A 14,138-nucleotide genomic window follows, 5' to 3' on the forward strand; every position below is an offset into this window, starting at 1 on the left:
AAAGACACTTTTTTGTGAACACCTTTTATATTTGTCCTGCCAAATTCGCACCCGTGTGCCGACAGAGGGTTAATTACGAACTCAATTTTCATTTCAAATTTAGTTTTTAAAAACATTTTGAGTGGTAGTATTGCTTACAACCTATTTTTACCTAGGTTTATAAAAAAAAAAAACTCACTCCATTTAATGAAAAATTCTCAAAAATTAATTGCATCTTTGCATTTTTGAAATTCGAATGTAGTAATTTTTTTTTTAGAAATGAAACATTTTTTATTCAACATCAATTTAATAGGTATACCATAATTTTTTTTTTTTTGAAGATTTTTTTTTTTTTTTAATCCCTTTTTTCTTATTTCAAGAAAACACGAAAAGTAGATGCATACTCATTTTATTTTGGCAACAATAAATTAGCTATATAAAAAAATAGAAACTAAAATTACTTATAACATTTAAAAAAAATCAGTGAAAGTTATTAACTTTGTTTTATTTTTTATATATCTTTATTTTATTAAACGTAGAACGATTGTGATGACTAAATATCTCGTTTCTAGTTCGAAACTTTTCCAGGACTATTTTTCCTGGTAAAAACAGACAAAACGATTTTCAAAAAAAATTTCGGAGGTGGATAAAAATTTGTACCTATTTGCCTTAAAATTCGCGAAGAGCATATGAAAATTGTCTTTCCCGCCTTAACGCCTTATTTTTCTTTTTTCGGGGACACATACACGTCTTAGCCTTTTTTCACACTTTAGGTATATGTCTAAAAAAATAACATGAGGAAGAAAAAATATTTTAAAATGGCGGCAACAATATGTCAATGTTAATAATAGTTTTGTGCGCTTAGGCTTTACGTTCAAAAAATCTCAAACTTATAAGACATGTAGGTTTTGGCCTTATGCAAAAAATTGGAATCTTTAAGTAGGTTTTAACTGAATAACGGAAGAAACAAGTTTTTTAAAAACACGTTTTTTTTACCGTTTTTAACCGATTTTCATCTTTTTTTCTTTAATAGATACAGGAATAAAGTATATGGAGTAATGATAAACCATGACTACGGCTATATGTGTGCGAAGTTTTAATCATTTTCGTAAACAAAATTTTGAGATAACGGTAAAATAAAATTTTATAATTCAACAGGTTATAACTTTTGACCAAGAGCAGATAGAAATTTCATTACACTTTTATGAGCATCCTGATCCAATTACCTTTAATTTGGTATATAACACATAACGCTAGACTAACTACAAGCTACACAATGTTAAATCAAAAAACCTTCAAAAAACCTCAAAACACCAGTGGAGATCTGTTGCCCCCCGAACAGCCATCAGTGTGGTAAGTACCGTAATCTCAGTCTGGAAATTCGACATGGTTGACTTTAAAAAATTCTAACTTCTCTTTTACTCATCTTTGAAATGAGATTGATAAGTCATATGAATGGTGAAATTATAAGCTTTCACATGGTATAAAATTTTTTATAGGTCATCAAACAGAAAAATTGATTCCATAGCGTGAGAACATAAAAATAAATTATAATTTGTATAAAAATAAATGGTTTTTTTTTGCTTTTTTTAATGAAATTTGATCGAGTTCAAAAAATTCTAGCTCTTTTTGCAGATGTCTCATAGACCTAATCGATATATATATTTTGAGCTTAAACAATAAGCTTTCAGATGGTATAAAATTTTGTAGAGGTTGTTAGGGAAAAAAATGGAATTAATGACGTGAGAAGATAAAAATTCATGTTTTTTTTTGCTTTTTTTGATGAAAATGATTCTTTTCAATAAATTATTTTTATACTTTTTAAAATAGTTTTATTCTTAAGAAGAAATACCTGGCTTTTAAATTGCATAATTTTTTTTTGTAAGCTATTAAAATAAAAAATTAATATAATGAGAAAATAAAAAAGGTATTTTTTTTTAGCTTTTTCTTGTAAATTATGATTGTTTGAACAAAGTTAACGCTTCAATTGACTCATTTTAAACAAAAGCACACAACCTGTTTTTTGGCGACGTTATCACGTAAAATCATCGTCCGTAAACCGGCTTTACAAAAAAAGAAAATCACAAAAAATCCATTATTTTTCGTTATTTGTATCGATTTCCCGACACAAAAAATCCCAGTTAAGTCGGTTACACTCATTCTCAGAAACCCAAAGTAATCAGTACCACAAACCTCCATTAAATTTATTATTCTTTCCCGCCAAAAGGTAAAGAGGGTAACCTTTAATCTCCAGTTAATTACCATCACTTTAAATTAAAATTGCATTCACTGCACAAAATGAGCAATACTTTAACTACTTATATACTCTCCTCTCATGAAACTGGTCCTTTTTAAGATTTCACCTCAGATTATATTATACAGAACTTAATTTTTTTTTTATCGCAAAAAAACATCACTCCCAAAGGTGACTTCAATTTTACATTAACTCTGCCTACGGCCGTCATCGTCAGGTTTTCTTTTTTTTTTATTATTTTTTTCATCTCCATTTTTTCTTGAAATCAGGAAAAAGTTATTATAACAACAATTAATTCGTGTTTCTTTTTGTTATTTTTCTTTGTGTTGAATGAAAAACAAAAAAAAAAAAACTTTGTAATTTACGTAAAACCTTGACCTTCGTCTATGATGATGATGGTCTGGTCAAAAAGTGAAAGAGAGAGGGTGAATGAATGAATGAATAAGTAAAAGTTAAATCAAGGCTTTAAGCCTTTTTCTGGTAAAATTAATGTTTTTCTTGTTTTATCCTCTTTTCTGTTCTTGAGTTTTTTGTCTTCTTGGAAACACACAACAAAACGCTAACAACAATCTTTTTTGAAAATAAAAAAAAAAAAGTTTAATTTGAAGCTTTGTGCGCTGTTGCGCGTCTAGACAACCCAACAGGAGCAGTGCCCAACAACACAAAACATGAAAACAGGATCTCTCTCCTAACAACTTTAGAAACAAAAAAGTTCTTTTCTAACCATCAAGCTATTTCCAGACACAACCACATCAAAAGCAGGTTAGTCTCTATCCTTTCTTCCTTCTTTCAATTTTATTCACAGGATCTGAATGAATTTTGTATACTTATAAATAAATATTCTCCAGCCCAGGAAAAGGCAAATAGAATGCGGAAAAAGTAGCTGGTTTGGTAGAAAGTACAGAGGTACGTATATCCATATCGTATCTAAAAACATGGATAAGAGATGCTTTGTCGTCCTTGACGTGTTCTAGTCTCATATACAATCTGTCATGATAGTCTACTAATTTCATATCCTTATAATATAGAAAAGGATACTAATTTAGTTTTCTTCCTTTCTCTCTCTTAGCAAACAATATATCTCTCAGTTTGACTTTAGTTTTTTTTTTTGTCCTTCAGAAGATATCCTGGATACAAAAGGTACCCCTAAAGGATTGTCGTTTGTTATGACTTTGATATCATTTCCTCGAGGGTAACAGATTCCTCACACACACACACATAAAAACAACACAAAAAAAAACATAAACAATTGTGTTACTGATATGTGTCTGACCAAAATGTTTTTGTTTAACTTGTCAAAGAAAAGTCCAAAAGGACACACATAACCTCTATTTGTGTATAAGTTATATTTTAGTTTTTTTTTGAGAGAGACTCATTTCGTTCGTATACGAAATTTCTCATCTATTTATGAGGAAAAACCGAAATAATTGTGTTTTTGTGGCTTATATTTTGTAGATTCTATTTTAAGGATATACACCAAATACACATGCGGTGGGATGCAGATGAAAAAAGTGGGGTTAAGGGGGGGTTTCCATAGCATTTTAATGGAAGACGGTTGACTAATTGTTGTATAACTTTTGCAGTTTATAAGATAATCTTATGAAACGTACTTTTTTGAAAAGGTAATAAACGTACGAATATTTTTGCATCATTTAAATTTTAGAAACATTTCTTGTGCGATTTTTATAAAGGTCGAAAATGATTTTTTTCCTGCAAATTTAGATTGAATCAGAATTTTGGTTGGGGCACCGTTGTTTATAAACTTTTTATTTATTTTTTTTTTTGTTTTATAATGATCAAATGTGTTTTCATGCAGTACGCGAAACAGATTTTTTTTTTTTTTTTTTTTTTATTAGAAAAAAAGCTTCGTTAATTTGTTGTAATTTCATGTTTTTTTACTCACTCTTCTTAGAATAACTTTACCGTTTATTAGTGTTTTTAGATGAAACAAAAAGAAAACAATAAAGGGAAATTAGGAGAATCCAATAAAATTTCTAAAATTTAATTTGAAGTTAGTTTGAACGGTTAATTTGATGGAAAGGTGTCAAAATGCACTTTTTTAGCATTTTGGTCGTGGGGCAAAGCGTGATTATTTTTTAAAATGTTTTTGTATTTTTTAATGAGAAGTTAATAAAGTTGTTCATGCAACCCGTTTGCCAAAAAAAAATATTTTTTTTATTTACACACTAAAAATTTGATTTTAATAAACCAATATTTGCATTCTGTTTTTGAGGAAGGGGCAGTCAAAGCATCCACAATTTATTTTTATTATTTTTTTTCATTATATTTCAAATCAGTTTCAAAAAAAAAATATATATTTTTGCTCACAGTATTTTTAATATAAATTGTTGAAAAAGTGTCTATTTTAGCTTTTTTTACTTTGAAAATTCCATTGATCACGCACACATGCAAATTTAGTTCAAAAGAATGCCACGCATAAGCTGGCGCTGATGAACTCTTTTTTTCTGTTCTTTTCTATTTATTGAAAAAAAACTTGCTCTTGCGCTCTCATTTTCTCGTTATATTTTGTTTTTGTTTTTTGTGTTTACATAATATGTACTTTTTTTTTTTTGTTTCCTATTTCCTCACTCAGGCAGGCAGAAATCATTCATGAAATTATGAAGATGCTGCAGAGAGTAGGTAGATAGTAGATATTTTTTGCAAGATCATTATCTTTTGTTTTCAAAAAGGGTTGTTTTGTTCTTGTTGACTCTTGGGTTTTTTCTAACAATTCATTTCGTGTTTATAATATCGCACCCGCGGTTGCTAGTTGAGACTTTTGGGTTTTTTTTTTTTTTGGTGTCAGCGAAATTCTTTGCATTGTGTAATATTCACATCGCTCGTGCGGGGATATAGGTAAAGGATTAGATATGTGGTATGCATTTGTTTGTGTGTAAAAATGTGTATTGACATTTGACATGTGCTTGTGCACAATGATTGATTTCTATATTTAGGTTGATTTCTGGGTTGTATTGTTTATTATACTACACTCGCGCGTGCGTGCGGGGTTTTATAATATAAATATATCGTTTTGTTTTTCATAGTCTTTGTTTATATGTTGCGGATTCGGTTTTTTTTTGTAGGTTTGTAGGTATAATAGTTATATTTTCGCGGGGGAATGTGTAAAGGGTTATATAAGTGTATTTGTGGTTAGAATGCACCTGATGGTATTTATAGAAATAGTTTTGAATAGGTGAAGATGCTCAGTATGTTTCCTTAGCAAAAACAAAGTTTTTAAAATTACACCTACTGAGGAAACAAGCAAAAAAGTAGCTAATGCCTATCTGAATTTATAAATAAAATATCAGTTTGAAAAAATAGATCATTTTTTTTTTTCAAAGTGTTGAGCTTGAAAATTATTTTTGAAAACTTCCCTAAACTTTGATTACATAGTTGAAAAATTAATTTCAAGGTTTAAAAAAAAGTAACTTATATTACACTGGTCAACAAGCTTTTTGCCACAAGAACCAAAATATACTTTTCTATATGTTTTTGATATGCTGAACTCGAATCTGAAGTCAGAAAATGTTTATTGGCCTCCGTTTTTGAAATATTACCGTTAGAAAATACCGAAAAACGTCATTTTGGCTGTTTTCGAGGTTATGTTTTTATGTGGGGTAGTTCCTTATGAAAAAATTTGTAACGGTTCCTATAAGAACTGGTTTTATTCTTTCAAAAAATGTTTAAATCTTTCCGATATCTTTTTTACTTCCCGAGATATTTAAAATTTAAGGAGTGGTCTTTGACTCAGAAATAGCACTGGCCAAACAAATTAAACTTTTTTTGCCACAAGAACCAAAATATACTTTTTTAAAGGTTTTTGAGTTGCTGAACTCGAATGCGCAATCAGAAAAATGCTATTGGCAACAAATTTGTTTATAATGAATTACCCCACATAAAAACAGAAGCTAGAAAAGAGCCAAAATGACGTTTTTCAGCATTTTATAACTGTTATATCTCAAAAACGGAGGCCAATCAAATTTTTTTTGACTTCAGATTCGAGTTCAGCATATCAAAAACCTATAGAAAAGTATATCTTGGTTCTTGTGGCAAAAAAAAAGTTCAATTTTGTTGACCAGTGTTATTAATGCTGCCTTATTTTTGTTTCCTAATAATGTAGGTATAGGTAAATAAAAAACAAAATCGATTCAACTGAGTTCATTGCATTGGTGACTCTAAAAAAATCTTTATTAAAAAGGTGTTGAAAGTAAATTGGATTGATATCGAGTCCATCCTCAAACAACATATAGATAAGAACCTAAACATTCTATATATTGTAAGTAAATACATTTCCATGTCAGCCGGCACGCGCGTGTGCGAGATAAAAAATTGCTCAACGAAGAACAACTGAAAAGTGAGCAAGAACCTGAAAACCAATCCTTCTGCGCATCTACTCATATTTTTATACAAACTACACAAAGGATACTGTCAAGTATATTATATCAATGCACCCATATAACACATCCTCTACCTGCTTCTCCGCTGAACAACTATAATTATTATTATAATGCAAAAAATTTCTCTGATACACAAAAAACTCAAATGCCATCCACAACAGCAACATGGAAACAAGTTTTCATTTCAAAAATAAATAGGTATACACTCCAGAAATCTTTCATGAAAATATTGAATTTCAAACCAGTTTTCGTCCACAAACACCATATCCATATAAAGATCTATGTAGTATACCTACATCCATTTGCATGTCACCCCGCACGCGTGAGTGCGATGGCGATCTCACAAAGAGACAATGAATGAAAACCATAACCAACATCCTGAGAGTAAAAAACCAGAGAATTCGATGGCGAGAGAGCGAAACACATTCACTAATACACACAAATGCTTTTACATGAGATTTGACTTTGCTGAAAAAGGGAACCCAGTCTTAAAGTATGGCAGGATGATTATTCTGTTGGGACAGGACATGAATTGCAAAATAGACACACCATTTTCTGAGAGAGCAACATATAAAAATAAATTAAAAATAAAAACACAGAAATAAACAAATATCCCAAAGCGATATTAGTGCCGGTTGCAGGATATTAAAATGAAGGAAAGGATTGCACTGATGGGAGTAATTTTTTTTTTTTATTTTTTTTTGTTGCTGTTTTTTTTTTTATATGCAACTAGACAAATTGTATTGGTATTTTTATATGAGTTTGAGTGGTTGGTGTTGTGTCTCTCTCTGTGAGTCACGGATCATCAATATAAAACTCGTTTTCTATTTGGTTGATGTATACACATGATTCTGGTGGTTGTGACTCACCATAACTTTGGTACCATCAAAAGCATAAAGAGCTAAATGTGTCTGTTTTTTACAGAGACGGATTTATTTTTGAGAAAACGAAGTATTTGTATAGGGCCCTTGATTTTATGGATACATTTTCAAAAATTCTAAATTTAGAAGACCCAGAAACCCGAAAGTACAGAATCCAGAAAACCTAGAATCAGAAAATCTAGAATCCCGGGAACTCAGGATATCAAAAATCCAAGATCACGAGAACCAACAATCCTGAAAACCCAATATTGAAAAAGCCCGAAATGCAGAAAACCCAAAATCCAGAAAACCCAATTCCAGAATGACTAAAATCCCGAAATCAATCAATCAATTTTTCGCATATTCTTCTTCTTACATAATTTTTCTGGATTTTGGGATCCCATTCGCGAATTCGTGTTTTCGAGATTTTGGATTTTCAGGATTTTAGGTTTTAGGGATTTAGGTTTTGTGGATTTTGACCTCAACCCATGAGGTGGCCCTTAAATAAGCAGTTGAAGAAGCACCCTTATTTCTTTTTGATCTATCTTTTTTTTTATGTTGTAGGAACTTTTTGGGCTTTCAATTTCTTTTTATTTTTAGTTTGTCAATTTTTAATTTTTTTTTAAGAAGGGGAATTGAGTTGTAAATGTTCTAAATCCCGCCCTGACTTTTAGATAAAAATGTATTATATTCGTTGCCACACGAAGAACTAAAATGCGCCTGATGTTTGCCGGTATTTTTATTCATTTATTTAGTTTTTATGTTTGTTTGGTTTTGTGTTTTTTTTTTTCTTTTCTTTTTATTTTGTTGTCATTTTCGTTATCGAATAGATTCGATCTCAATTTTGATGACAAAATGAAAAATAAAAAAAAAAAAATATTTGAAAATGAGGATTTGCAATGGGATGCTATTTTTGTTTATTTCCACATCATGATAGATATTTTATACAAATCGATAAAAAGTACAATTTTATTTGACATTTAAGCATAAAAATTACCATAAAGTACTAGAATTTTTTTTTATGTTTTGGAAGTTTAATTTGAGTATAAATTTTATTAACATTTTAACTAGCTATAGCTTTGTAACGGATTTGATACTGTATGCAATTGTAATATTTTTAATGCACTGTTGTGTTTTTTTTTTTTAGAATACATTTGAATTTACTTTTTTACTCGATTATTTAATAATGAAAATGTTCAGTTAGTTCTCAGAAAATATATTTATGTTCAAAGCGTTTTCCTGGAAATAAACTGTAAATGACTATTCAAAAAGAGCTTCAAAAAATAGAGGCTTAAAAAAAAAAATTAAATGGAAAACAGAAAATTAGAATATAAAATTCTTAGTATCTCCTTTATTTTTTATTTATTTGCAAAACAAAAACAAATCAAATACTACCTTGTGTTTTTTTGTTTTTATTTTTCCTTTAAAATAAAAATAAATATTAGTAACTTCTGAGTTGTAAAAAATAAATAGCTCTTATTATTTTAAATTTTAATTTTCTTATAAATAAAATTCAAACTTGTTTAAATTAAACCTGTACCAAAATATATTAAAGGTTTGTAATAATTTCAAAAGTACGCATTTAAAATTTAAATGTAGAATCTACATAAAATGTATAAAATATTTAATTTAATTAATTAATAATTATTATTATATTAAAAATAAGAAAAAAAATTAAATGAAAAATGGAAAATGGTTCAAATTTTAAGTATTACACTTTGGTTTTGGTATTTTGGCTTGAAACAAATCTTTACTTTCCAAAAATAGCTATAATTTATAGTAATATTAGGTACTCTATTTTCAGAAGCGTAATTTAAAGACAAAAAAAAATGCTTTAAAACAATGACATGATTTAAAAACAGCACGAACACTCTTATGCAATGAATATTTTTGGAGTTAATAATTTTCAATAATTGTAAGATGAAAAAAAAAAAATTTACAATTTTTTAGTTTTATATCATTACTTGCCTTTGCCAATTTAACTTTCTACTTAAAGATGCATATTATCTTTTTTGTTATAAATTCAATTCAGTAAAAAAAGTTGTCTTAATGCATAAGGTATAGTATAACAAATAAGGAATATGAATACAAATTCATATTTAACAAACCTATTTTAACAGTGTTTTTGGTAAAAAGCACTTTGAAAAAAAAAAAAAATATCGAAATTGTAGTGGTTCGCAAAAATTTCGATATAATTTTCATTAATTGAACTACGATTTAAATTGGGGTTTTCAAAATCGTAGGTAATCAAGTTGTAAAAAACCTGACTAAAATTCTGTTATTATTATGCCGTCAAATAAATAAAGCTTTTTTCTAAACAAAACACTTGATATCAAATAAAAGTAGGGCCTTATTTGCCACAGTTAGGGTGGTTTGAAGCAAATGACTTCATTAGTTTGAATATGTTTGAGATGAGGGCAGACAGACATTCATTTATATTATATTTATATTTGTTATTAGAATTCTCTTAATCCGTATTGTCATGTTTAAATGTTATCTAGAGTTTAATTTTGTTTACGAATTCTTAACTTGGAATAAAAACAAATTAAACAATTTTTAGTCAGTCTCCTATATTTTGTGAAGGACTGAACCAATTTTTTTTTTTTTTTTTTTTTTTGTTTTCAGAAGTTAAAGACTGATATTTCTCATTTCTAGAATACAATTTATTATAAAATTTTCATAAAAAATTTAAAATATTAATAATTGAAATATTAATTATTAATATTTTAAATTTTTTTTGAAAATATTAATAAATTTTATTCTAGAAATGAGAAATATCAGTCTTTAACTTCTGAAAACAAAGCAAAATTTGGTTCAGTCTTTCACAAAATATTCTAGACTGACTAAAAATTATTAAATTTTTTTTATTCCAATATTAAACATATTTAAAAAAAATAAAAAAGGGTCTTGCAAATTACATAAAAATCCTCTGTCCCAAGTTTCAAGCAAATCTATCGAATCCGAAGTCGAAAAAAATTAATCAGCTCTCGGTTTTGAAATATTACCGTTAGAAAATGCAGTTCTTCGGACCTTATTCTTTTGTGTAAGGAAAATTGTTTGAGCATATTTAGTAACGGTTTTTAAAAGAACTATTTTCCACCTTTTTAAATCTGTTTAAATCTTTCCGATATCTTTTTTACTGCCCGAGATATCCTCAGTTCTTTGGTATTTTTATAAATTTTATTTATAACGTCATTATCTCCTTTATGATGTATGAAGCCAAATCCACTTACTTCATTTTAAGATATCTCGGGCAATACAAAAGAAATTGAAAAGAATTAAACAGGTATCGAAAGATGAAAAACAGTTCTTATAGAAACCGTTACTAAATATGCTCAAACAATTTTCCTTACACAAAAGAATAAGGTCCGAAGAACTCTAAAAAACGTTTTTCTGCATTTTCTAACGGTAATATCTTGAAAATGGGAGCTGATTAGTTGTTTCTGACTTCGGATTCGAAAACCGAAAACCTTTAGAAAAGTATACTTTTGTTTCGGCAACAAAACCCTTGTAAACCAGTGTTATTTCTTAAATTTTCACAGAATTTTTCCAAATGAAATAAATATTCTTTTAATTTGTAAGACATTAATTGAGTTCATTTATTCAATCATCACTTTCATTTGGAAAAAAAAAATAAGTAGATAGGTATTACAGACATTTCACTTGAATTTTTTAACATCACTTTAACATCATGGAAGGTAAAATACCTACATTGTGATCAAAAAGTTACATTTTATATAGGTATTGGATCTACCAAATTATTTAAGTTAAAAAAGGTATCATTACTCATCATTCGAACTGGAATTTTATTGAAACACGAGTAAGGTTCAATATCACTCTTTAAAGTCTATAAAATCTGTAAACACTTTAAATACCTATTTCTTTTTTGAAAATAAAGGAAATTTAAAAGTTCACAAGAAAGAAGGAAAGCAAAATAGTGAGTATGAGTTGTTTCTTCAAAACCTAAACGCAAGTTTTAACTTTCCGTCAATCATGGGTTTTTACCTTGTAAGAAATCAATTTTGTTCCTTAACACAATATTTAATCTTTAACCTTTTATTCCCTTTGAATTGATAAAGGATGCCCAACGAACCCGAAAATTCTTAGAATAGGTATAGACACGTTTTAAACCATACAGATAGCTACAGTTTAAAAAAACAAAGCCAGAATTTTACGTAGGTAAGTATCCATTTTAACAATCATATTATGATCAAAGATTAAACAAAATTTTTTTAATGAATTTAAGGGCTTTTAAGGTATAATTTTTTCCAATTTTTTCCGAACTCAAATCCAATCAAAAACATTTAAATTAAACCAATTTACCTAGAAATTAAAAAAAACACATTAAACCTCCTGCCAAGAGACTAAAGATTAAAAAGGAAAAAAATGAAAAAATTTTAGTAAAACACTCAATCATCCGGAACAAACAAAATTCACAAAAAAAAATTAATTGAATCGAGTGTAAATTCGACAAAAAAAGCTTTAAAAATTTCCAATTAGATTGTCAACCATTATATGTTTAAAAAGCATAAATTCACTGAACCGTTCAGGCACACAGTCAAAAAGCTGATTTAAATTCAGACTCAAATACAAATGTACGCCCAGAAAAAATCCTCTTATACTCAGAATTGTACTGAACAAAAGATCGTTATTTTTTTTCAAAAAATCAAATTGCATACAACTTACCAACTTTACCTATACATACAAATGAATTTACCATACCTTTACATAAATAACTAAGTGCTCTTATTGTATAGTTGGTTTGCGATATAGGCTTTTTTTTTGTTAAATAGATGCCGAAAAAATGACGTTCGCCAATACCGGTATAATTTTCCGGTTATTTTGCTTAAGCCTGTTGTCAACATTTTTTCTTTTTCACAGACCAGACTTTTCTCCCTCTCTTTTCACCTTCTTCATCATCGGTAAAAAAGCAGACAAAAAAAAAACCCCCCAAAGAACACAGAGATACCGAGACAGGGACAGGGCAAAAAAACGCAATGTACGAAGTAGCTAGTTAACGAATTCAAAATATGTATTTTTTTTTAGGTGCAATGCTCCCAAAGTCCCAATCCCCAATCTCCAATTCCAACATCTGCTTGTATAAATTGCCCAACAACTGCAGTTCAAAGAGGTAAAAAGTATCTACAATACAAGTCCCATACAAAAAGATACTTGTTGAAGTTTCGCAATCAAACATATAAAACGCACAACAACAACAAGAAAATTAAATGGAGAACGAACAAAACAAAGAGGAGAAGTCAATAAAGATACATAAAAAGACAATAAAAAAAAAAGATACAAAAAAAAAATGCTATTAATTCGATTATCCACGCACCAAAGTTCCAAGTCTCGAGAGCAGCCAGCAAAAAAAAAAATGTTGCAACAGATTCCACGCGTAATTATGCTACCATTTCCACCTCGCATCCAGATGCTGCAATTCTCAGATACAATTAATCAAAAACTCAGAGCGAGTGTATCTTTAACAAACACTTGAAATATTTTTCTGATTTTTTTTTTTTTTTTTCAATTTTTACATCAAAAATTTTTCTTTGTCGCTCGCTCCTTATACTTCACATTCACTTGGATTGAAAAAAAAATTTTTTTTCAACTTCACTTTAGATTCTTGTGAATCATTTCTATCTGAATTTTTTGGTTCAGCAAGAGAACAATAAGAAATTTTTCACATCACGACGACAGACCAAACAAAATAAGATACAAAGATACACGATATTATTCGTAGTCCAGAACTTTTACATTCGAGATCATGAAATTTTACGCGCTAACAACGTACCGTTCCATATGCAGTTACCGTGCAAACTAACTATTCGAGTTGGCCAGGCTTGGCGCTTTAGTCTTTTGCAGATTAAAGTCTGTACAGAAAGAAGGTGGTTTTGGGTTTGTTGAGGGGGATTGATGGGGGAATTGGGGGGAATTTGTACTAAAAACACAGCAAACTGGGAACACTCTTCAATGTTGTCTGTGTTTCTTTGCAGAGAGATAGATAATATTGGGAACAGTTTGTTGTGCGCAGGGACAGGTTTTAGCTTACTTTTATGTTGGCTCTCCCTAAAGTATTCGTATCTTTACTTTTTCTGTTTATTTTTGTTTTTTTTTTTTTTTCATCATTTAAACTTGATGTACCGGTTTTTTTTTTGTGATACCCGAACCGACGAGACATACGTTCGGCTCTTCAGAATTCAGCCTCGTCGTGTCGTATCTATCTCTTTATTCATGCATTTGGTCGTCATCTTTGGAACGCAACAATTCTTTTGTACGCTGAGGGCTGAAGATATGATGATTGCTGGAGTTTGTTAAAGGCTTTTGTGTGTTTAAAAAAAAAAGATGATACGAAGAGGAGAAACAAAACAAAATGAAAAATAAAAAAAAAACAAAAAACAAAAGTATATTCAAGTATGGAATGAATTAAAGTTGTGGGCCTATGCAATTTATTATTTCAAGTAAATTGAGGAATTTTTTAAGTCTAAGATTTTCATTATAGAGTCTTATAGGTCTACCAAAGTGGTGGTATACTTAGAGGACTTATATTTTTTTTTAATTGATGGCAGGTATGAAGTAAAGATTTTTATTGATGTTTTAATTCTACCTTAGTTAATTTATTTAAAAAATTTTTTTTTTCTATTTATGCTT

The 14,138-nt window shown here is 29.0% G+C and overlaps 1 protein-coding gene across 1 annotated transcript in view; it reads right to left on the reverse strand.

The window, feature by feature from the left end:
• Positions 1-13,294, reverse strand: part of LOC129912661 (semaphorin-2A-like) — a 157,529-nt gene extending 144,235 nt beyond the window's left edge. Inside the window, exon 1 of the mRNA XM_055991012.1 lies at positions 12,826-13,294. The gene's annotated coding sequence lies outside the window, so the exon portion shown is untranslated. The remainder of the gene's footprint in view (positions 1-12,825) is intronic.
• Between the last annotated feature and the right edge of the window lie 844 nt (positions 13,295-14,138).

The sequence above is a fragment of the Episyrphus balteatus genome, chromosome 1 (genome assembly GCF_945859705.1).
Source record: "Episyrphus balteatus chromosome 1, idEpiBalt1.1, whole genome shotgun sequence".
Taxonomy (NCBI): domain Eukaryota; kingdom Metazoa; phylum Arthropoda; class Insecta; order Diptera; family Syrphidae; genus Episyrphus; species Episyrphus balteatus.